The sequence below is a fragment of the Falco cherrug genome, chromosome 12 (genome assembly GCF_023634085.1).
Source record: "Falco cherrug isolate bFalChe1 chromosome 12, bFalChe1.pri, whole genome shotgun sequence".
Classification (NCBI taxonomy): domain Eukaryota; kingdom Metazoa; phylum Chordata; class Aves; order Falconiformes; family Falconidae; genus Falco; species Falco cherrug.
In genome coordinates this window covers 16,344,323-16,369,313 of record NC_073708.1, presented here as the reverse complement: position 1 = coordinate 16,369,313, position 24,991 = coordinate 16,344,323, and the positions used below count along the sequence as shown (strand labels likewise).

The 24,991-nt window shown below is 36.5% G+C and overlaps 1 protein-coding gene across 3 annotated transcripts in view; it reads left to right on the top strand.

The window, feature by feature from the left end:
* FNBP1L (formin binding protein 1 like) overlaps positions 1 to 24,991 on the top strand; it is a 59,564-nt gene that overhangs the window by 4,783 nt on the left and 29,790 nt on the right. The window lies entirely within an intron of this gene.

Below are 24,991 nucleotides of genomic sequence, written 5' to 3'. Positions count from 1 at the left end.
TTTGGAGACTGGAAGATAGTTGATAATGAAGTTCTTGGCTTAATGAGTGGAGACAAGTAAAACTGTGATTGGCAGTCTGAAGTGGCTTCCTTGGAAATTAATTAAAGGGTTTGTGCTGTCTCTAAAAAAAATCAGGAAGGATGTTTTTCAACTTCTGATGCACATTCTGTCTTTCGAACCTCTGAACCCCTTAATAGCAGTTGGCAGAAAAAGAGTTTGAATACCATGTCAGAGCGTTTTCAGTCTGTAAAACCAGTCTAACCATCTGTTTCTCACCTCTTGATAAATATTTAAAGCAGAAATTTTGCTGAGGGCTTTTGTGTGAAGATTTCATGATTAAAAAAAAAGGCTATAGAAGTTTTAATGATACTATTGTTGTGAGCTCCTTGGGGGCCAGATGCACGCCATCTTTTATAATTAAGAAACCACTGGCAGTGTAGAATACTATTTTGGAAATGAGTTATGTTGGACCAAAGAAAGATCAAAGTATATTTGGTGATGTGCTCTTTTAATCTTTCCTTAAACAAAATTAATTCCATGCCTAAACCCAAGTTCTATTTACAAAAATATTAAATAATTCTCAGTTGCTTCAGTAGTTTTTCAAAAGCTGTTAAAAATTCTCTTACGCTTTCGATGCCTGTTTCAGACATTGTTTCCTTCTTGTTTTAAAATCATGTTCTCTTTTTGTAGAAGAAGATAAATTTGTGTGATGTTGTCTAATCTTAGAAATTACCAAGTTTAATTGTATGGAAAACATCCACAGAATGTAAATAAGGAAAAGCTGACTTCAAAAAATAGCTAAGTATTATGTAGCATATTTCTGTTGTAATAATTTCTTGTATTTTTGTTTACTAGATTACAAAATTTGATATTTTTTTTTAGCTAAATAAATTTTTTTCAAGGCAGTTTGAAACTGAGAAACTTTTCTCTACAATTAATATGACTGTGTGGTTATGTAGTCACTAGTATTGTTAATGCTAGTAAATTGTGTTTTTAACCAGTTAAAAAAAACATTGTCAGCAGTTGTAAATATCAAACCATATCCCATCTGGAAGTTCTTCTGTGCTTTTGAATCTTAATCTTGTGTAAACTTCGTTTCCGGTGTGCTAACACATACACTGTGTTAAAGGCAATATTCTGTTTAATATGTAGATGTTTGTGAGATGAAACCTGGATGGTTATTTTCCTAGACTTCTCCTTCAATTAACCCAAGGATTACAAGTGGTATGGATTCTGTTTTCATCCAGTGTTCTTGCTGTTGTGGTCTGCAGATGTGTGCAAGGAATGTGTCTTGTGGCTAAAGTATGAAATTGCAGAGTTTTCCAGATGCATAGGATGGCCATGTATTCCCTCTGTCATGGGTAAGATACTGGATAAAATGCTTAACCGCTGTGAGGCTACAGTCTTTTACAAGGAGTATGGTGCAGCTTATCTCATCCTTGTGAGACCCCTGAGATTTCCAAATAGAAAGCTATGTAAGGATTAAGTACTTGACTATTGAATGTGTAGTTACTTCAGGCTCTGGAATGAAAACAGTTATGTCAAATTTTAGTTAGAAATAATGTTTGTCTGCATTTTTCCAGCAATTGTCTGGTTCATAAACATCTGACCTTTTTTACTGATGTTTCCAGGAAGGGGTGAGTCATTGGCTTGAGACTTTATCAGTTTGGTTTTGAGGTTGAACATAATTTAATTTAAGAAGGCATATGTTTGTGCCCTTGAGTATCTGTTTAGAAAGTATTTTTTCAGTTTTGAAAACTGTTTATCACCTGATATCTATTAAAATGGCATCTGTTTTTATTTATGGTCCCACTTATGTATGTTTGTGCTCTTCAAGGAAGTTTGTGTGAATATATGAGGGACTTCACTAATCTGGAAATGCTGAATGCTGGAAAAATATTTCCGTCACGTAAAAAAACATGTGTAGTATCCTTACTCATAATACAAAACCTGAGAGTTGCCTATATCAAGATTCTAGATGCTACAGCTGGCAGTTCGATTTCCTGGGTGAGGCTAGCAGGAGGTTGGTTGAGATGGCAAGGACTTTTATCTTAACCTAGCAGAGGACTTTTTTAAAGTGTGTGTCTTTCAAGATAATGATCCTTTGGAATGGCAAATCTGTCGGAACTTAGGAACTTAGGATGGAGGAAATGAGGAAACGTAAGTAGAGAAAAGTGTGTTGTCAGGGTGCTCAGGTTTCCATTCTTGGTGAGGTGTGTCCAAGTAGGGGATTTGTGCTTTCAGCAGTTCACAAGTAAATACTGGAAGACAGGAGGTTTCTGTTAATGCTTGTGTAGAGTTGTCACTGGTGCTGCAGACCTACTGAGGTAAGTCTGAAAGTTCATTTGTGTATTTAAATTAATTCTTAACACTGGATTGATCTGGGTGAGACTCTGTTATTAACGCAGTAGTTAAATACTTCAGACCTTACATTTGCAGAGCAGCTTTTTAGCGTGCTTGGTAAAGCCAGTAATAGAATTTTGGAGGGTTTTTGTTGTGGTTGTTGGGGGTTTTGTTGGTTTGGTTTTTGGTTTGTTTTTTTGGAGGGGAAGTTCTTTAACATTTCAGATTAATTTTTTGTTGTTCATAGCACACGTGTGCATACTTTTTCAGCAACTTTAATTCTTTTTGGTAGCAGAAGAATCCCCAAAGTCCAGATAATGTTCAGCTTTTTCCTTGCGTTGGTGAACAAATTGTTCAGTGAAAGCTGACATTCCAATCAGCTTGTTTCATTTTGCCCCTAGTGAGTTTACGTACCCCGGTCCCAGTGCTCTCTTGGCAGAAGGTTTAGAAGTTTGTCTTCAGATGCATGTCAGTGCTTCAGCTGGATGGGAGGAGAAGCAAAAAAAAGTATTATGCTAATGAATTCTTCTGGTTTTCATTAAAACGTGGACCTTCTACACTGACTTTGTTTATGGAATTATCTGCAATAAATTTGTTAGTCTGAGTTGCTGGTTTTTCTCAACTACAAGTTCTATTCTAAGAGAGGAGTGGCAGCAGTACTGTATTTCCTGCCAAGTGACAAGAAAGGGCTTAATTTCAGGTGTACTTATTTTTTTGTTAATTTCAGTTGTATTGAAATCTGAAATAGTGACATGTGAGATTCATGAATACCTTTTCCTTGATTATTTTTTTTTTAGTTAGAACTGAGCTTCTGCTTTGTTATTTACAGTAAAAAGGACATTGGACTGCTAAAAGTGCTTTCTGGTGTTGTGGTTTGTACATAGTTGTGTCGCTTTCTATATCTTTCAAAGGAGAAGTGCAGTCTCACAGTGAGCTAATATCTCAAGACCTGAATTTTTCTTGGCCTTTACTGTGGAATGCTTGTGTGGTCTTGGGCAAGTAAACTTACTTTTTGTCTCTGTTAGTTGGGTTGTAAAATTGGAATAAAGTTTGGATTTTTTAATTAAATAAAACTTATATTGTTACAATATCTGCATTTGTAGAATACTTCAGCATTCTTTAATGTGTAAGTGTAAAGCAGTATAATGTTTTAAAATGTTAGAAGCAAAACACAAAAAGCAATGGATTCTAATAACTTGTTCTGATTGTCTTTGATCGGACTTGCTACTCAAAGTAACCATTTAAAAACTCTTCACTTGAATGGGTAAAATCTGCTGTGTACTAACAGGAAGGTTCACCATTTTGCAGTGTCTATTCATGTAATGCTTAATGCTTAGCAAGTATTTGTTCAGGAGGCAGGTGCTGTGCAAATCACTTCTCATCAGCTGGTACACAAAAAATAGTACAACAAGCTTTTTTGTAGTTCCATATTAAGTAAACAATTTTGTTTTTCAACATTGTGCAATGAAATGGCATCCACTTGAATTTAAGTACTGAAGAACTTGTGAAATATGACAGCAATTGCACTGGAGAGTTGAGAGGCAGTCTTACTTTTGGCATATATGGGGGAACCAGATGTGAGTGAAGGTGATGACAATGGGTGTGCCTTTTGGACCTTTATGTGCTATGTATGTCCTTTGGAAAGACAGCATTTGATTGCTGGATTTTTTTCTTACGACGGGTGCCCAACTCAGGTGGATGTGAAAGCCTCACTTTGTAAATTCTGGTTGGCGGAGGAGGGTTTCTGTGAATGTGGGTATGCTTCTTGCACACTTTGTTTTTCCCTCAGGTGCTTAATTTCTTTCAAAGAAGGTAAACAATGATTCGCTTTTCTAATGATGTTTTCAAATAAGCATTTGCTCTAGCTGGCACAGTGTTTTCTTGTGGCTGTCAGTAGGAAAATAATTGATATGCGTGAACCCAGGGCAATACCTGTGCTATGGTGCAGCTGGCTTTCTGCACCAGAGGAATATTCTGGTAGAGCTGTAATGTTTCTAATGCCTAACAGTTTTTTTTCTTTTTTCTTACAACAAGTGTATAAAAGTCCCTGTTCAGCTATCTGTTACAACGTCTAGTTGTTGTCCTGCAGTTTTCCCCACTATATGAAGTCAGTTGCAATGAGAGAAATGTTTAGGGTATTTGACATCTGTAATCGATAGTTGGAGTGTATTTTGCTTGTATTTATATAGTGCTAGAACTGTTAGTCCCATAGCAGGTTTGTGTTGTGCTGCGTTCTGTACAAATACAGAGTATAAAGACCAGCCCCAATTCAGCTAACTTTCAATTCCAGCAGAAGATGGGTCTTTTAATGATCCTGCCACATGTCAGTGTGCAAACCCAAATACTGTTCAGCATGACGGGCAGTGATCCCAAGGGCAGCATCTTAACTGTTTCTTTAGGTAAGCCTTGCAAGCAAAGGATAGCAGCGGGGTGGACCTTTGTGGTGTTTGCAGGGGATTAGCGCATAAGCAGCCTAAAAGGATGCAGGAAATACTTGTTGAAATATGCAAGGGAGTGTTGGAGTCTCATGAAAAGAAAACAGTAATCCTTTGCTATAATGAGGTAATAGAGCTGGAATCAGCCTGCAGTGCCCTTGAAAGTGAGGTTAAGAAGCTCATGTTTGATGCGATAGAGAAGGATGCAAGGAGACAGGGAGAGATAACACTCAAGAAACCAATGTGAGTGAAGTGATGATCTCTCAATAGCAGAGAAGAGGGTGTTGCTGTAATTAAGAAATTGGATGGATAGAGCGTGGATAAAGATTGCAGCTATTGGAATGGTTAGAAGGAGCCTGGTTTTTCAAAAAAGATAGTGTAGAAATTGTTAGCAAGTCTTAGGATAGAACATAGATTTGAGTTTCAGGGAAGAAGTTAAGTGCTCAGGTGAAAGGAAAGGTACAGGTTTTCTTTTTCACCCTGTCTGGCCCCTCCAGTGTGTTTCTGTGGTTAAATGTGCAGTATATCTTGAGTTACCACTTTGCATCTAAGCTCCCTGGCTCTACCTGTAGATTGTAGTTGTTGTGCTGTATTATTTAAATGAGCAAAAATTACCCATGCTTTGTTATTTTCTTTAATTATTTAATGGGATTTCTTTTAGGCTTATGGGTTTTGCTGTAAACTGGGATTTAGTAGAACAAGGATATAGGTTATACTTGGGTTTATGAATGGTGCAGATTTTACTCTCAAATGATTTTAAATTAAATCTATTAATTAAAAGTTTTGTCTTCATAGCTATGTTTATTATTATCTGGGACATTTGTTAAACAGTAGATGATGACATTTGAGATCTGTGTAATATGGTCAAGATGTTACAAATTTGTTTGGAGGAGGGGAAAGGATGAACTTGTGTTGAAAGGTTCTTCAGCATGTGATAATAAAATGGGAAAAACCTGACTAGAGTGTCTGGTTAGGTCTCATATCTAAGTAGATGGCATTTTTTAAAAAGAGAAAAAAATTGTTTCTTGAAAGTAAATAGTAACTTGCAAGGCAAATCCAAATGCCTGGGATTTTTCTACTTCATAAGTAATGCAAGGGGAATGAATGTAGAAGTATAGTTCCATGAAACTTGCATAGAAATGTCACCATGTGAAGCAAGCCAGGCAATTTTGTGAAGTATCTCGACTCTTTGTATGATACTCAAATATTTGCTTCTGTAGCAAGAGGTGTGGCGGTCTGATTAAGTCTTTGGGTTTGAGACTACGGAAGTAAGGGTTGTGGATTATTTGTTTTGGTTTAGCTTGATTGGTGCTTTGTTTTGTAAAAGCTGCGAGGCCTTTTGTGTTCCTTGTCACATTCTCATTCCTGCTGTAGTATTGCACTCATATAACCTACATTTTTTTAACCTTTCTCCCTGAGTTTGAGGCTCTGATAAAGTTTTCTCGTGACTGATCACTCTCTAATAAGGACAACTTTCTTAAATGACTTTTTAAGAAACATTTTACTTTGGTGCGAGGGAGTGTAATGGTTGTCTCTTCCTCAGAGCAGTGTTGCAGTTCCTCTGGCACTAGCCTAGCCCTTGAAAGATACAAGTGTGATTCCCAGAGTTTCAGCTTTATCTTACACATTCCTGAGCGGGAAATAGTGAGGTAGGAGTAGTTTTGTCTAACTAAGAAGTTTCTACTGGAAGAAACATTCAATCACTGGATTGGAATTGGAGTCTTGTAAAACCTTGGTAAGTGCAAACAAACCCAATGACAGGCTGTGTGCTAGCTGCTCTTTGTGGCGTAGCACCCGGTGACTTTCAGTTACTTTGGTTCTGAGGGGATATAATTTGGTTTCACTGAAGTTTCAATAGTTGAACTGAAGTAATTTTCTTACAGGTTTAAAATAAAGTCTTAAAGATGAGATGCTAGTGATATTTATGCTTAGTTATTGTTAAATAAAACATTTTTCCATGTTGTGATTTAATACTGTGGGGCTATAATTGTGGGCTGTGTAATGAACACATCTTGACATCATTTGTATAAAATGCCGTGCAATTTTGGGGAAACTATGTAATCAACTGAAGGTGATAGTAGTGAATGGCTGGCATTCATGCTTTTTTCAGTAACTAGATACCGTGGAATATCAGTGCTTCAAACACAAGTTTCAATGTCAAGTTTTAATTCTGAAAGGAGGGCTGTTGTTTCATCTTTATATAGACCTTAGATGGGAGTACTGCTACTAGTTTATCTATACTGGATGCTGGGAAACTGAGAACAGTGGATTTCTAACAAAAGGCCATATATGTAAATGTTTCTTACGATCTTGATAGACTGTTTCTAGTACTTTGTACTTGGCATTTCAAACTTTTATCATGCAGGCATAATCAGACCGTAGGTCAAACCTGAAGCTTGTGGCTTCCATGACTGTTTTTCTTCATTAGGTTATTTGGAAAATTTTTTTGCTGACTTCTGGTCATTTGTGGGAAGAGGATCAGGCTCCTGTATCACCAAGTTAACCTGATAGGTGTTTGGTGTTGTCTGTGATACTTTCAGGACGGGTACCGGTTACTCTGTTAGGAAGACAGCATAATTTTACATAATGTTGTTTCTTCCTGGCTTTCTTAGATTGTTAATTTCTCTTAATACAGTGTACTCTCAAACTTGTTAATAAACTCAGTGAATTTATAGATAACATTTGAGTAATTCATTTCACTGTAAGTCTGTTGTGGAATACATTCTTTTCAGTTCTGGCTATATATATTGAGGAATGAGTGATGCATTTTTTTAAACTTCTGGGGTTTTTTGTCTTGTTATTGGTCACAATAATAAAATACAAAGGAAGGACAGAACACTCGGCAGGCTTCATCCATCCTAAAGCAATCAACATAAAACAATGTTTCATATGGTGTAAAAAGGTTTTTGTTCATTAAGTGATGAGTTCTAGAGCACTTCTTTGAGAGCATTTTGCAAATTTTTCGTTTATTTCCAGTTGATTTCAGTTACCTCAAAGGAATATAGTATGCAGTGTAACCTTGTGGCAAGACACCATTTTATTTTGAGATGTTATTGTGTTTTGTAGAGAGCTGATGAGGGCACTTGAAAAATCTAAATAAAAATCTGTATATTCCTGTCATAAGTAAAGAGTTTAAGGCTTTGCTTGAAGTTGGATCCTTTCAATATTCTCTGCTACTAAACAAAGCTAATGCAGTAGTAAGTATGCTCCATGAGCTCCATGAAATGGCACCCTAACATACTAAGCAATTTTTTGCCATGAAGTTCTGCTTTTCTTTTTTCATGAAAACAAGGGTTTTTACCTTTATTTGATAGAAGTTCCTAATAATTTACTTGCTCCATTTTTAGTTTTAGACTATCGTCTTTTGTTGTTTCTATTCATAGTCTTTTATCTCTTAAGAGTTACAATTCATTCAGTTGCTTCAACAGTGTAAGTTTCTGTCTTCTGCCTAGTATTAACTTCTGTTTTATGAGGAAAGTAGACAAAGAGTTAGCATTGCAAGTTAGCAATGAAGAAGTACCGGTTATGTAAAGTTATTTCTGAGAAGGTCTTTTGCAGTATGGCATGCTTTCTGTTTTCTTCTGGGCTTTGTATGAGCTGTGGTTTATCTCAGTTATATGGTATAAAACATCACATTATTTAAAAAGGTGTTACCGAAGGCTTCCATGTTAATGCTGCAGCAGGCTTTCATAACCAGTATTTCCAGCAAAGAACACTTCTCAATAGCAGTCATTGCTTTAACTTTTTTGAGTAGGAACAATGGTAGATAGGTTTTATATAGTGCTTTAATGTGCAGTTTCTGAGTTTATCTTTTGGCTTTAACCCTTAAGGACAGTATATGACAAGATATTTCCAGCAAAGCCGTATTTAATACTAGCTGACACAGAAGGTAGTACAGCTCATCCAATTACATTAATCTGGCTGGAAACCGTTTACTGTTTCAGCTGTAAGTAGTTAATTTGAATTACACTTGGTATGCTGTTACCCTGCATTAATATTAGGGATCCTAATTTATATCTTGAAAAACAAGTCCTTATTGAGTATTTTCTCCGTGATCTTACGTGCTTGATTTCACCTCAGTATTTATATACTAGTTGTGTATTTATTGATGTTGTGGTCCAGTTTTACTGCTATTCAGTATTCTGCCATAGTTGCTGGGAATCTGCTTGGTTCTATTTGAGTTCTTTACTTATTGCATCCATTTTATTGCAAAAAAGCTGTTAGTTTAAGCATTACAGTTGTATAAAGTAATAGAGTTGTTTCTAAGATACACAGATTCGGAAATCAGAGATGACGATGCAGATGTGATAAGTGTGTTTTGTAATATCTCCACTTGTTTGTTGAAATGGGGAAAAACTATTTTGTGGCACGGGGAAAAATATTTTGAGTAACATTTTAGTTTGTTGTTGAGTTTGGAATGCTTGATGTGAGATATTTGTAATACCTGTGAGTAACAAAGTTCTGTATCAAACAAAGCACTTCATATAGGCTTATTTAAAAGTATGATTATTAAGATATATTAGTATATTGTATCTCAGCATGATTTAAAAATGCAAGTAGAACAAATTAAATTAATGATGGTGACAACTATAAAGATGGATGCCAAGAACTGCAGTAGTTTAGAGACTATTAAATTATTTTAAAATTGCTGTCTTGTTTCTAGTGATTGCATCTATGAACTGGATTATATATTTGATTATTGTGTGAGTGATCCAGTTTGTGGAATACTAGAGATTCAAGTATTTACTATGTGTTTGTCCTAGTATATGTTCCTGAGAGGCATAAACATTTTGGATTATATGTAAGTAACAAAAAAACCCCAACCAACACACACACACACACACAAACCCAAACAAAAAACCTTTGCAACAGGTTGGTATTAAATGAGTATTTCCAGCCTAATGGACTGATGCAAAATGTGTGTTAATGCTGAGCACATCTCACATGAGTTGGTTCCTGCATATGTATCACCTAATTCAAAACCTGAGTTTTTAAAAATTACAATAAAACCAAGTCCAATATAACTTCCAGAACTGAAAATAAATTTTATTACAGTATAGGCTTTTCTTCTTTTTTATCTTCAATTTAAGACATGCCAAGAATTAACCTGTGTTTCCTGCCATTATCATTAGGATTACGTTCATTTAAATGACTTGGACTAAAATCTAGTTCTCTGGATGACTCCTCCAGATAGGAAGATCAAATTGTAAGCAGTATTCTTTCTCTTTTGTTTTTCTCTCTCTGTATAAATCTTTCTAGACTGTACAAGGTTATTTTTGATTCGCCCAGGAGTGAAGTTGCTTCACAATAAAGCAATCAAAGAAATCTAACATTCTGAAGTAAAAACTTGGCATTGAGGATTTAATTCCTAGAGAGGTATTTCAGGATACTGCTTGCAGGTTAAGATAAGAATATATTCTTGACACTTACTTGATTCAGTTTTGCTACCTTTGTTGCAGTTTATTAATTTACTTTGAAGCTAGAGAGTGGAAATACATTAAATAGTCTTTTGTACCAAGATCAAGTATCTCAGTTTATCAGTTACATATTTTGTTTGGGGTTTTTATGATATGAAAACAAATTTTGCTGTCACAATAAATCTTGTGATTTTTTAAAGTGTGAATTGCCCGTTCTGCTGTGTAATAATTTTGCTTATTCTTACCAAGCATTTTGAAGCATTTGGGAAATAAATCCTTTATGTGACTGTTTTGTGATACAGAAGAACATTCAAAATTTAGTCAAACATATTTTGATAAATGATGTTTTGAACGTTTTAAATAATATTTGGTGTTTGTCTGAGGTTTATGGAGACAATAGTTACAAACAAAAACCATCTATGACTGTTCTCCTTCACGGGAATGATACGTAGCTATCTTTAAACTCTTTAGATTTTCTTGCTTTCTTCCTTCTGAAATCATTCTCTTCAGAAAAAATGAGTGGCTGAGGAGTGGCTTTAATTTCCTGTTATATACTAAAGATGCATTGAATTCAGGTATTGACACAGATAAGAAAATTACTGATTAATTTTTATTTTGTTTTTGTTTATTTTCTTTCTGAAGGATAGGCATGGTTTTACACATTGGTATGTAATGATTTATGAAATAGAAAAAGAGATGTTTAGGGCAAAGGCACTTTATAATTTTTTCTCCCACAAAATCCTGATGTGTTTTTGATTACAAACTAGCATGCTTTAGTCACTGATTTGAAAATGTTTTTGCTGGGATATAAAGTGTTAAGGCTTCCCAGATATGAAACACAGATTTTCAGTGGGTCTTCAATCAAGCTCATAATGTTAAAAAAACAAAGTTGGAACTCCCATATGCAATTAAATGGTTTCAGTTTTATAGTAAATGTAGTAAGAAAAGACGTAACAGTTTTATTCAGTGTAAAAGAAACAGTTTTGTGGTTTTGTCATTATGTCATGTTTTATTCAGTATTTGAGGCTGTTTCTCAGAATTTATGTAGCATTTTATGACAGTTCCTAGAACATTTATTATTTACTGAGATTTATCACTTATTGTTTAATATTTTTCTATTCTAATTCCCTGAGGACTTAGTGAAATGAGTACTTAGTAAAGACACGAGTAGTACTTCATGTTGAAGAAATTTACAAATAGCAGGGCTTTCCATATGGGAAATAAAGAATGGGATGTGGCAGTGACACAAAATCTGAGAGGTTCCACATCTTCAGGCAAGAAAAAGACAGTGCCGCTTTCTTCTACTTACAGGTTGATGCGTAGTAAGGAGTGTTAGTTTTATAGGGTTCTTTGGTTGGAGCTGGATTTTGAAAGGGAAGTACTATGATTCATAGTGAATTACTGTGTTGAACTGCAATTGAATTTTGAACTACATCTCCAGTATATTGTTAAGCACTTTTTTTTACTGTTCTGCTCTTTATTATTTCTCATTTAGTAGGTTTCTTTCCTAATGACTTTTCAGTGTTACCAATCAGTTACTACACTAGTGTTTTTTCTGTGGTTGTCATCAATGGAACAAGCTGCTTTGCATGGAGTATAGAATTAACATAGTGCTTAAGATACTGTTAAATTGGTTACCCAAAGTGTTTCTTGATCAGGGCACAGAAAATGTTCTCAGTATCTGCCTATTGAGTAAACGGTGAAGTTAGGTCAGTAGGGTAAATTGTGCAAAAGAGGCTTGAAGAAGGCATTAAAAGGGAAGTAGCATATGGACAGGAGATGAAAAACCAGATTAGAAGATATTTAAAAAATGATCCTGAGAAATCATGAGAGGGAAAAAGTGTCCAAGGCGCTTCTGTTTCAATCACAGGTAAGATACCTAGATTGGATGCTTGTTTATCTGTACCTTTCTGGTCTGCACTGTATTTCAGTGTGCATACCCTTGTATTTTTATTAATTTACTCAGGAAGGAAATAACTGCAGAAGGTAGGTTCCTGCTGAACTACCTTTTAATTTTGACATTGGTTGTTTGATTGGCTTTCAAAAAGAAATGGATGCTGGCTGCTGTCAGTGTTGCCAGATGTGACCCCATCCTTCCATGGTTACTTCTGTCCCGAACGTGAGTACTATTTGTCTGGCTTCAGAAATACTTGCACTGATTGTGCTATAGATTTGCTTGCTTTCAGTATTGAACTCCTGCAGTGGTGGGGAATATATTTACGGAGCCCATTGTTTTTTAATACCGATGTAATTGGTATACCAGATTACAGAAACAGTATGAAATTGAGCTGTTCTGAGTTTGGGCTTTATGTGTGTTTTGGAAAGAATGAGAAACGTAACTATGACAGTTTAAAAATGTGGGGTTTTTTTTTTCAGTATGCTGAAATTTGTGCTCAGCTTTTGTACATGCAATTTCAGTGTCCAAATGTGCTGTAATAGGGGTGTTTTCTTGTTTTTAAAATCTAACTTTTCTAATGAAAGTGCATATGATTATGCTTAATTTACAGCACACTGATACCTGTTTCCCTTGCAATTTAAGGTATTTGGGAAGGAAAAATACCTTGTTAACCTGGAAGGGGAACAGTGTGTGTTTATATTACTTGATCTTGAAAAGAAAGTACATTTCTACTAGAAAAAAAAGTTTTATGAAAAATTTTAATGTTATTCTTGCAATACAGGTTATGATTCTGACATCTATAGTGAAATATAAGAGGAGTTTACTGTATACTTCTAGGGCTGTATCTTAAAAACTCTGTGGTAAACTCATACACAACAGAACTGTGCTACATTTTATCTGAGTAACAAAACCTTAAAAAATTCCATTGTTTTGAAGATGCCAGTAGTAACATCTGGTTTTAGTTTAAATGCTTTATTCAGTTATGTTAATGTTACTATGAATTTTGCTTTAGAAACAATGAGTGCAGTAGATTCTGTTGTGAATAGAGGATGATTTTTGTGGATTTGGTGGTGGTCGGTTTTTTTGTGTTTTGTTTTTGTTTGTTTGTTTTTCCCTAGGGTGTTACCTTTATCTGAAATAATGTTCCAGAGAAGATAGGAAGGCTCTAATTTACTGACATGTTAATTTCCTGTTAAATACATGGATCTAGTTTTATAATAGTTTGAAAAGTATTACTGCTGCTTGCAGCATATTTGTGAAGGGTAAAAGATGTGGCTTGTGTATTCTTTCTCTTGAACACTAAAATATTCACAGGTGAAACTGAAAAGGGAAGTTCACCTTAGGGTAGGACTTTTTACAGGAAAAATCCCCTTGTCTGTTGAGTTGATGAAACCAAACAATGTATGATGAATCAGTTAACAGCTAAGCCTTCCAGTTCTGTAAGTTTACCAGACCAGTCCCCAGCTATCTCTCATCTGAAGTATTGAAGACTATTGCTCCCATTTAATGAGAAGCGAGTGTCCTCAGAACAGTCTGTGTTGGTTATTTCTCTTAATATTTGCTGTCTTTCCTAAACAGTGAAAGGCTAACGATTCAGTTCAATAAAAAGGAAGAGTTGATCAGAATACCTGCGTATGGGTGTCTTACTCTGAGTGATTTAGAAGAGCAAGTATTTGTTGACAGTCTGTATAGTACAATTATGTCTTTTGAATGCCAGTAGCAACCAATGTAAGGCGTATGCATTCATCGAGCTGATAATAGGAAATACATTCTTATATTCCAGTTGCATTCACTGTACATTCCTACATTAGGAATAGAGTCAGTACTCGAAACAGCTTTATCAGAGCTATGCTAAATTAAGAGATGCTGCATGGATCTCTGGGTCTGTGTTTAAAGGTAAAAGATTCACGTTTACCAGAAGGTCCAATGCATGTTATTTCTGTACCAAGTTTGTGTGGGTTTACTGTGTGTTGTAGTTAACACTTCCTGTGAGAAGTGATCTAAAAGTTAACACCAGGATACATGTGTTTTATTCCTGTGCTGCAAGTTTTATTTTACGAGTTTGTTTACTCCAATTACTGTTTAGAAATAGTGCCATGAAATGTATTTTGTTTAAGGAACTGTTGACTTGGGTTTAATATTCTAAATAACATGCACCTTTATTAGATGCAATATGAAGAAAGTTAAAAGGGATGTACCTTACTCTGTGTTGAAATGGTGAAGTTCTGCTGCTGATACTCAGTTCTTGGGTTCAGTGTAGGTATTTTTATATGATGTTTGTCCTGATTGTCAGAATGATAAACAGTATGATTCAACCCATACCAAACAGGTTTTTTCTTTCTACTTATTCCACTGACATAAGGCTTAGAAGTGCATCTTTAATGCAAAATACACCAAATTGACCCATCTCCGTGGGATTTGTGCACCCTACTTGTTAAACACTGTAGTTTTTAAGTCAGTAAAAAATGGTATCCTCAGAATGGTCTACTTAATAGCTGAGCAGATAAATATAGGGAAGTGATATTTGGATTACAGGGAAGTGGATACTCTCCCTTGTTTCTCGCCTCCCCCAGCCGGCAGAAAGTACTTCCTTGTTTTAAATTTGTATTGCTTGTTATCACAGTCATCTTGGCTTTTTGGTGAGTTCAGAGCTATGACTGTTACAGACTACACTATAGTTCAGAACTATAGTATAGACTCTGACTAAATTATATGCAAACTAGTAGTTATTTTACTTATGTCACAATTCAGTAAAACTCAGGTGGTAAGCTGCGTTTCATGGTAGTGCAGCTGGGCAGACTGTAATACAGTTTGTACAGAGTTGTGCATGTACATATAAGGGATGGAGTGTAATTTGACAAGCAATGACTGTGTCCTGCAAAGCAGTGGATGCGTGCTCATTGCAACAGAATGAGCAGCAAAGCTGCTGGTGGAACTTGTTTTCTTCTGAATTTGTGACGTTAAGGTATCTAGCTGCTGTGTAGTAATACTCCATTGGCAAAACCTTGGGCTTTTGCCTGTTGTCTCCTCTGTACCTCTCCCCTTGTTATCCCCCTGTTAATAACTACCTACTCTTGGGGAACCATTTTCCTTTATAGCATCAATACCCTTCCTTTCTTTTCTTGAGTACACTGTTCTAACTTCATTCCCACAGTATATGGAGAGAAAAAAGCAGTGGGTACTCTGCTTGTTAGATGCTATGCCAGACTGGCCAGAGCAGGAACTTAAGTTGGCAGTAGGTAAGATCTCTTTCCTGTTTCTCCAAGTTCTTGGAAAACAGATCCTTTAGAATGCAAACATAGATTGTCATACATGCAAGAGCTGGAGAGTATCAGGGCTGCTTGCTTATTCAGTCTCCTGTGGAGGCATTTTTAGTAATATTGTGGAAGTATCTGTAGTTTGTAGAGAGGCATTTAAAAGTTTTTAAAGTTTTCAGTAGTTTCACCAATGAATTGTTTAGTCATACACTGAAATACTCACCTTGTACACTGAGTGTCAAACCATGCAATAAACTTTTCTAAATGAAGAACGAAATTATTCTTTACGCAATTTTTCAAAATTAAAACCTCTTGCAGCATTGTTTTCCAAGTCAGGTACTTCGTTCTTGCAAGTGTTCTGCAGGCTGATGTTAGTCATGTTGCAAATGTGCTGGTTTTGTACAGAACTTCTGCTTCACGTGAGGCCTTGCATGACTATCAGTCATATAGCGAATTCAGTATTCTGCTGCTTTGTTGTTGTATAACCCTACTGCTTTAAACTCAGTGTTATTCCAGTGTTGCTGTAGCGATGGGATCTTCTCCAGGTGTTTCTTACAGTAAGCAACAGCATCTCTAAGCATTGTACCAACAGTATTATTTTTTTCCTGTGCTGCATCTTAACATGCTTACTTCATTTATGGTTAAACTTAGTCTTCCTTTCGCAAGTGACATAACTAGAACTGAAATCTGCCTGAGCTTCTGTCTGCTTATTAACAGCATTCAGCCACTCCCAGAAGACTGAGGGAAGTGCTTGCTTTCTGGCTTGGCTATGGTGAAAATAAGATTTCTTGGTATTATGGGGAATGGACATAATTATGTCCTTTGTATATACAAGGCAAGTGTAGTGCTGTCCCTCTGTTAAAGTGGCAACTGTTTTAATCCAGTAATGCTTGAAAATGTGTTTATATGATTTGTGATCTGCTGTTGTCTCGGCGCAGAGCTGTTTGAAAATGGCCTGATGTGTGTTAAAGCGGGAGTTAAGCTTAAAGCAGAACTAAGTGGAGAGTTACTGTTTCAGAATTAAGCTTTGGTTCAAATGCAAATAAGACTCAAGTATATTTTAAAGATCTGTATAAAGAGCATATGTGAAAAAAAATCTGGTTAAGTATTTTAAGCAAATTTCCTCACAATTAAAAGTAATGAGATTAAGGAGCTATTTGAAAGCTAAGTGAGTGGATTCTGATCCGGCTTTCAAAATAGGATTTCCTGGTATATACTTTATTTATGCTTGTATTCTACAAGCAGGGATGTATGGTTAATGCTACGTGCTCTGTGTGTGTGTGTATATTTTTCTCGAGTGGTGGTGGTTAGGAAATCCATTCTGTTTGCTTGAGACAGTGTCTTAACCTCCTTACTAACTCATAGCTAAAGGTGTTAAATGAAAGCTGATACGTACCCAAATCAACCAACCCTGTTTGTTGACGAGCAGAATGTGAATGGACTGCAGTGGGTAGCAGAGAGGAAGGATGCCTGTAACCCACCTTCTGGCTGCTGTGAGCTGTGTTGGTAGAGCTTCCTGAGGAAGAGGAGATGGTGCATTTAGGAAACAGCCCTCCTGGTGGAGTGAGGCAGGCAGAGAGCCTGCCATGGGAAGGCAGAGCAGGAGTTCCCCAAGATAAACAGAAAGCAGACCCATAGGTAAATTTGTGAAGAATTGAATTTTTCTTTACTTGTTTGCATGCTGATACAGGGAGGTAAATACACTGTTTTAATTCTTATGGACATGCCCATCCATTAACTGAAAAATTCTGGAGGTGATTTGTAAGCTGGACAAACAGGAGTTGTTGTTGAGATGCCCTCTTGTCTTAACATGGGTGTAGTGTCCCCGCTGTGAACTGTTTCAATCAGTTTGCTCTGCTGGTAGAAAACAAACCGTGTTAAAATCTAATCCTCAGTCCAATTGGTACGTTCGGTTGCATGGGTGAACTGGAGTGCACAGCTGTAATCTCTAATGTCTTTCAGCTGATCTGCTGATCTCCAGATGCAGAATTTGATTCTGTTGTAGTTCTGGCTGCTCATTCCAAAAGCGCTCACAAATGTTTCTGCTGCTGTTCTCTGTGGTAGATTGCTGCCCTTTCCTGGAAAATAAATGTGTCTGTCACACCTGTGAAGTTGTCAGCTGCCAAACAAGACATCCCCTCTTGCCAGACCTGACTTTCTGTTGGAAGTATCCAAAGCTTTCCTTTGCTGCTGGTCTGAGGACATCTTTACAGAGGAAAGCACAGACTTCGTATTTCACTTCCTCAATTGTGGCTCTCCATTTTTAGCTTCACTCCAGAATCCTGACTTGCTGTATACATTATCTTACAGCATGGCTAGGTCTCCAGCGGTTCAGTCCTACCTCTGAGTTGTTTGCTCACTTTACCATGCAGACATTTTCCTAATCATAGAAATTGACTTTTTAAAATCAAAGTTGACACTGGTATTGCTTTTAAAGAATATATACAGAAGTTCAACAGGCAAATGGATTTCACATACTGCGTTCATGCTATGAATTTATTAATTCTTTATCCCTTAGAGCAAAGTAGTCTTTCATGCAGCTAAAAGTAATTTTTTAATTCCCATTGTTTTGCATATTAGAACTTCAAGTCTGCATTTCTAGCCAATTTTCTTAATTAATATTTTCAAGCTACGACATGTGGTTTAATGTTAACACAAGTCTCTCAGTTTTTGCAAGCAAAATAACTCCGTGTCCTGAAGGTCAGCCTTGTTGTCAGAAGTTCTTTTTAGGAAATACTTTTCCTTTTCTTGTCTCCAAAAGACTACTAGATTTTCTTCATACTATCCTGCCTGTACAGTCTATATTGAACTTTTTTTGTAATATGAAGTAGTTTAGTTCATGTATATGCACCACTAACTTTTTTTATCTTAATTTCTGAGTGCCTCTGCTCTATTTCCAGTGTCGGTATGGCTTTTGATGTTGTTGCTCTGAACCATCTCATTGATATTAATCTTGTAGTCTATAAAATGTTTAGTCTTTGTTTGCTCACAGCCACATTTTTTCCACTTTTAACTGTAATACATAGATTGTTTGCAGAGAGGAATGAGGTATGATTTGCAGGTTAATCTGGAAGATACAATCCAGAACTCACAGGAAGCAAAAAAGCAAGACACTCTCTGTTTTGTTCTTTATATGGAAACAGCTCATTTGTTAGTTTTTAAATGTAAAACTAACAGGATGTTTGAAAAGCATAAACTAGTTTAGCTGGAAGCAGTTCTTGTCTGCCTGTTAGGAAGAAGCACATTGCAGTTTTAAGGAGAAAAGACAGACCAGAAGACCAGATTGATAATTATAAAAACAAGCAGGCAGGAAGAGAGAGAAGTGTTAATCAGTTCAGGCAGTAAAACAGAAGAGCTATTATCCTAGGATAGAAAAGGAAGCAGGAATGCATAAGCATAGAGAAAAAAGTAGAAAACAAAAACAGTTGGGCACTGAAGAGGTTTAAAAGATCAGAAAAACTGAAATGTATTGTTGGAATTGTAGCATATGCTAATTAAAATACAAATTTATAATTAATTGTCCTGAAGACAAATAGGGAAAGGTGTACTACACTATACTGGTAACATGGTTGAACCCCAGCTGGCAGCTAAGTACCACACAGCCACTGGCTCACACCCCCACCCTGCCGCTCCCCACCCAGTGGAGGAGGACTGGGAAAAAGATAAGAATAATAATTGAAATAAAATACAAGAATTGTAATGAAAAGGAGAGAGAGGAAGAGAGGAATAACACACACACAAAATCCCAACAAACCAAACCCAAGTGACACACAATACAGTTGCTCACCTCCCACTGACCGATGCCCAGCCAGTCCCCCAGCAGCGATCGGCAGCTCCTGGCTGGCTCCCCCCAGTTTAAATACTGAGTGTGATGTTCTGTGGGATGGTGTATCCCTTTGGCTAGTTGGGGTCGGTGCTCCTGGCTGTGCTCCCTCCCAGCTTCTTGTACACCTCCTTCACTGGCTGAGCACAGGGAACTTGAAAAGCCCTTGATTCAGGGTAAACACTACTTTGCAACAACTAAAATATGTTAGTGTGTTATCAACATTCTTCTCATACTAAATCCAAAACACAGGACTGCACCAGCTACTAAGAGGAAAATTAACTCTGTCCCAGATGAAACCAGGACATGTATTTTATGTCCAATTATGGTTCCCATAGTTTTTAGTGTAATGCAGCAAGTAGTTGTTTACACAGACACTGTAAATGTAACACATTTTTTGTTAATGTAACTAATAATAACTGTAAATAATAATGTTAATGTAACACAGCAAGTAGTTCTTTACACAAACACTGTAAATTGGTCTGTTGCTGTTTTTTTTTAAATACATGAATTTATCTGCAGTTCTCTCATTCATGTAAAATGTTGAATAATTTGTATTTAAGGCCTTGACCTTTATTTAAAAATAATTGTAATCATTAAAAAAAAGCAAGCTGCATAATATTTAATAGAAATAGCTCATATTTAAGGAGAACAGTTTGATAAAATCTTAAGATGCCAAGTAGTTGCTGTAACTGTTTTGTAACTTACAGTACTTGAACAGAATTGGGTCTTTTTGTGTTCTGCAGTACAGCTGATGTAGGAAGGAAGAACATTATGTAGAGTTTAACCTGTCTTTTCAATTTATTCATAATTCAGGTCTATTTGAGAAACCCTCACGGAATTTAGTAGAGTAAACAAGGACTGCTGTGATCGATGTTGAGTTACATCATTAGCCATATTTTCTCAGTCTGATTACTGTGGGCTTGCAGTTGTGTTGTTAAGTAATTTGTTGCTTTTCCTAAAGTGATAATAAAATACAATGTTTCCATCCACAAATGCACTGAGGTTTTTTTGATGCCAAATGTTTTGGTCTTTTTTCCTGAACATGACCTGATTCCTGCTTTTCCATGCTTTGAACAATTTCTTTGTGGAATCTTATTAGGGCATAATATGTATTTCCTTATACTGGACCCCATAAGTGTTAAGAATTTAGAAAGCAAAATATGGCATCGAACTTTTAATCCCCCACTCACTGAATCAGAAGCTCAGACTGGTGATGCTATGCAGCCTGGAGAGCAAGGAACTGAGGGGGAAAAACCTACTCTTGTGCCCGTGCTTCAAAACTGCAAGTAAGATCACTTGAGTAACTGCAGACTAAAATTGTGGTCAGATAAAATTATGGAATGAATGATGTACAATTCAGTCAAAAGAGAATAAAATGATGGTAGTGTAATTATTGCAAAGTGTCATGATTTCAAATAAAATGTTTTATTAATATATTGTAAAGATACTGCAGATTTATTTAATTACAGTAATTAATTGAGATAGCTTGCTTAAACTTGTAAATTGATGTAGTTTTATGTTTAATGTGATTTGTAAGGCTTTCAGCTGTGTTGCCTGGAGATCATTGAAGATGAGACTAATCAGCAATAGCAGTATACTAGACTTCACGGTAAAAGAATCATTCAGTAAAATGGAAATTTTTTTACAGGATTTGATACCAAAGTCCTAGCTTTTAATGCAGGTAGAAAAGCTTTTCCAAGTCGATGAAGCTGGGAACATTAAACCCTTTAAAAATCTCAGTCTGGTTTAATGCCTTTTATTTGGTACTTCCGTACACAACCGTTTCTGGACTAGCTATTGATAGTCTTAGGAAGACTACAGGTTTGGTATTTATGCTGTAGTGTTCCCTCCATGCTCATCCCTCTGAAGATATCCTCACATGTTTTTATTGGTTCTTGAGGCTCGTTTGAGGAAAAAACAGGTGTAAGAGGGGGAGAGCAAATCTTGAGTTTAACCCAGGAAAGGCTGTTTTGTCTTTGGTGCAGATTTGATTCAACTTGGCTCCTTCGATGCTTCAGCTGCTATTACCTGGTATCTGCAAAAAACTGCTAAGTTTACAAGTACATTGTCCCATGGTTCTAGTAAATAATTTGGAAGTAGAATTTAGGGAGGTAACATTTATTTTGGAATAGTCCGTATTGGCCTACTACAAAGTTTTTGTGGAGTGACAGATTTGTTTGTTTATAATGTAGGGGCTTTGGGACTGCATTCCAGCTTTGGAGTGGGCAGTTTTCACTTAGGGCCAGCATCCATTAACTGACGTTAATCAGTTTCTTAAAACTGCAGCTGGCTGTTCTTGGAAGTTTTTTACACAGATTGCCTGCTCAGCTGCTAAGGGGTGTGAGAAGTGACTAGGCAAACAGCAGTACGTATTTGCCTTGGAATTTTGTTGAGAACATACTCTGCTATCAAGGTAATAAACAGCCAGATACTGTATTTGCTGATCTTCAGTTAACGCAGTTGTCACCCTTCTTGTAAAGGAGCCAGCCAAATTAATACAGTGATACATTTATTTTTAAATTCCAGGCTTAAATTCGATTGCAGCTATTTGGTCCATTTTCTCCTCTGTACAGTATTGCCTGATATTTATCCTTTTTTCCATTTAAGATACTATTTGTCTTGGCTTGTGTCTCAATGTGGAAGATTTTTCTGCTTGTGTTCCTGTATGAAAAGGAAACTTTTGCTTAATTGAGTCCCAGAACTCAAATATGGATGCTTCTGGAGAGAAGTGGAAAGGACCACCAGTAAATCTGTGGCTCACCTCTAGAAGCCTTTCTGAAAAGGCCATTCCTTTCTGCTCATTCTTTGATGCTGCCTTCATCTTCTGCTGCTTTATCTCAGTGTCATTACCGAGCAGTGTAGGGTGATTTTTCTGACTGTGGACTTTCATTCACTGGTTTACTGTTTATAGAGAATTTGAAAAATAGTGAAGCTGATGTGTTTTTAATTTTCTTGATCTGTTAATTGAGAACTCTGTTCTACAGCACACGTGACCTATAGAGAACTTAAGAGACATTATCAATATGTCTAATTTAATCCAATAAATCAATGTTTATATTAGAGTTTATAGTGTTTTAATTTTTAATACAAATCCAAAAATAGTTGTGCGTGTGTGTGTATATATATATATATATATATATTTTCCCTTCCCCCCCCAAGCATCCAACTTCGGTCATTCGTGATCCAGTTTTCAAAAAATGCTTTGGTACTTCTTGACAGTATTATTTTTTTTATCCTTCATACTGTGTGCTTCATTCTAAGAGACTGCATAATGTAATTGTGGACCAAAAAATGGCAGTGAAGCCAGTCGTTGTGAAGCTGTCTCGCTCTTCAGAAGAGTGGAAACGTACTACTGCCTTTTTTTTTTTTTCTTCTTCTTTTATTCCAGTAAATGTGGACTAATGGCCCACTAAATTAGGATTTCCATTTCTTACCTAGGAGATCATTAATGCATCCATGAGTAGATGGCAGTAATGGTGGAGGAGCTGGACTAATGCAGAAGTCTGCAAAGTGGTGGAGAAGTTGTTTTGTTTTTTTTTTTTACATGGGCTTTACTCCATTCAGGTTGTTCTGTGTATGTTCTGTGCCCTCATACAGGGAGGGAAGAAATTCTGTCTTCCCTTGAGGGTGGGCGGTGGGATAATCCTACAAAACTGCCTTTGCACAGAGCGTGCTGTTTCTAGAATTAGATGAAGAAGCAGAATCGAGGAAAGGAAGTTGGCACTCAGTCAGTGTTAAAATACTTCTAGTAAAGTGTGAGGGGAGAATAGCATATCAAAGGTACCTACTTTTTTCCATTCCAGTTTCGTATTAGTAGCAGAGAATTAATTTTGACCAGAGGAGTCCTTTTTTGTTTGAACAAAATATTTGCAACGCCATCCTCTCTAGTTACATGTTTGGAAACATAAGTAATGTGGTGTTCCATAATGCTAATGAAACCTTAGCAGCAAATGAGAGCTTTGTGGACTAAAGAGCCTAAGTAGGACAGCAAAGGCTTTATTCTGCTGTACACTGAAGGAAGTCAGTTCTTTTAATGGTCTTGGATGTTGGCTCTGTGCCAAAAGCACCTTTTGGAAACAACTTCTGGATGCTAGGTTAGTGCTGTCAGTGATTACCAAAATGAGCGGAATATAAAAAAGAAAGTAATCTTGAGATTGATGATGTATTTTTATGCATATATGCAACAGGGGTTTGACACTACAGCATGGTAACAGTGTCCCTCTTCCCACACACAAACGATGGACATGTAACTTTTCTAAAAACAATAGCAGGAAGGTCACTTTATTTGACCAAAGATATTTAATGTGGAAATGTCCAGTTGGTGTAAAGTGAGTGCATCAGAACAATAAGAGATAGAGGTTGTGGTTTCCCAGATATATTACAATCTTGTATTTAGTCCTTCTCCTGTCTCTTGGCTGTTCATAGGGTTCTCTGGTGAAACTGATCAGAGGAAGTGGTTGTGGTTTTGGTGGAGAGAATAATGCAGATGCACATGGCTGGTGGTGGAACGGGATGGATGCTTTTGGTTGGCAGTACTTCCATGCCATTGGATTGAGTGTTCAAGGCACGAAGGCCATGGTGGTTAGTCCATAGTATAGGATACTAAGGGCTGCAAGGCAAGATCTGAGAGCAACCTGAATCCTGTCAAGTTGTTTTTATTATTATTATTATTGCTGGTAGTATATAGTTACGTTGTCTTGGTATCTCTTTTAGTGAATGCATTTGACTTGAGTCTTAAGCCCTGCAGCATTTTATGGCATTTTTTGATTTAGTTTCAGACCATCCTACTGCATGCTGAAATTGAACTTAAATTGGTAATACTAAAGGTCAACATAATTCATTAGGTTCAGGCAAGTTACTGAATCTGCAAGAGACAGCCTCTGATAAACACTCCTTATAGTTTTTTGTGTAAGGTAAATCAACTTTGCCTTCAAGTGCTTGCTTTAGATTTTTTTTTTCTTTTCTTCTTCTTTTTCTTTTTTAAATTTGCCATGAAGCATGTTTGGATTCAGCATATACATGACACAAACTTTGATGTTGCAGTTACTCGTCTTTTTGGATTACTCAGTAACTGTTAAGAAGAGTTTACTGTAAATGCTGTTGTAAGCTGAAAAGCCTCGGTTTTGTCACTAGCAGATTTTTAGCATAAAATACAAATACGTGCTAGGCTAAAAATATTTGCTAAGCTGTATTTTGTACTTTTATTCATTCCTGCCTCTAGTTCCTAACGCTTATTTCCACTTGTTTTTTGAAATTTCAACTTGTCCTAATTGATGTATCTTCCACCTGTTCATCAGTACAGAATACAGTGAAAGATTGATGTTGAAGATGATTTAATGTATTAAAAATCCCCACACTTTTTTTGGAAGTGTGGTGTATTTTTGACTGTTTCTCCTCTTTGTTTTGCGTGTTAACTTTGCTATAGTTTTCTTAATGGCTGAGGACAGGTTTGCTTGCTTTGGCATCTCTTGCTAGAGCTGATCATGATCTGTGGATATAGATTTGCTTTAATAAATGTTTTTCATAGGCAGACTACACCCAACTTAGTCATGCAGCTATAATTTGTATTCTTTTTCTTTCAGTGGGTAATTGTAAGAGTGAAAGTAATTTTCTGTATCCAACGAAATTACAATTTCTTGTGTTTTACAGCTGCCAAACACATCTCTTCTGTGGAACGGTCTCTTACTTACCTAATACTGATATTTGGTTGTATCTTTGTTATCTTGGTGGAGGAGATCCACTTTAGAATTAAAAGGGGTTTGGGGGAAAAAAAGACACGTTTGCATTCTGAAAGTGATCAAAGACTGCATACAACC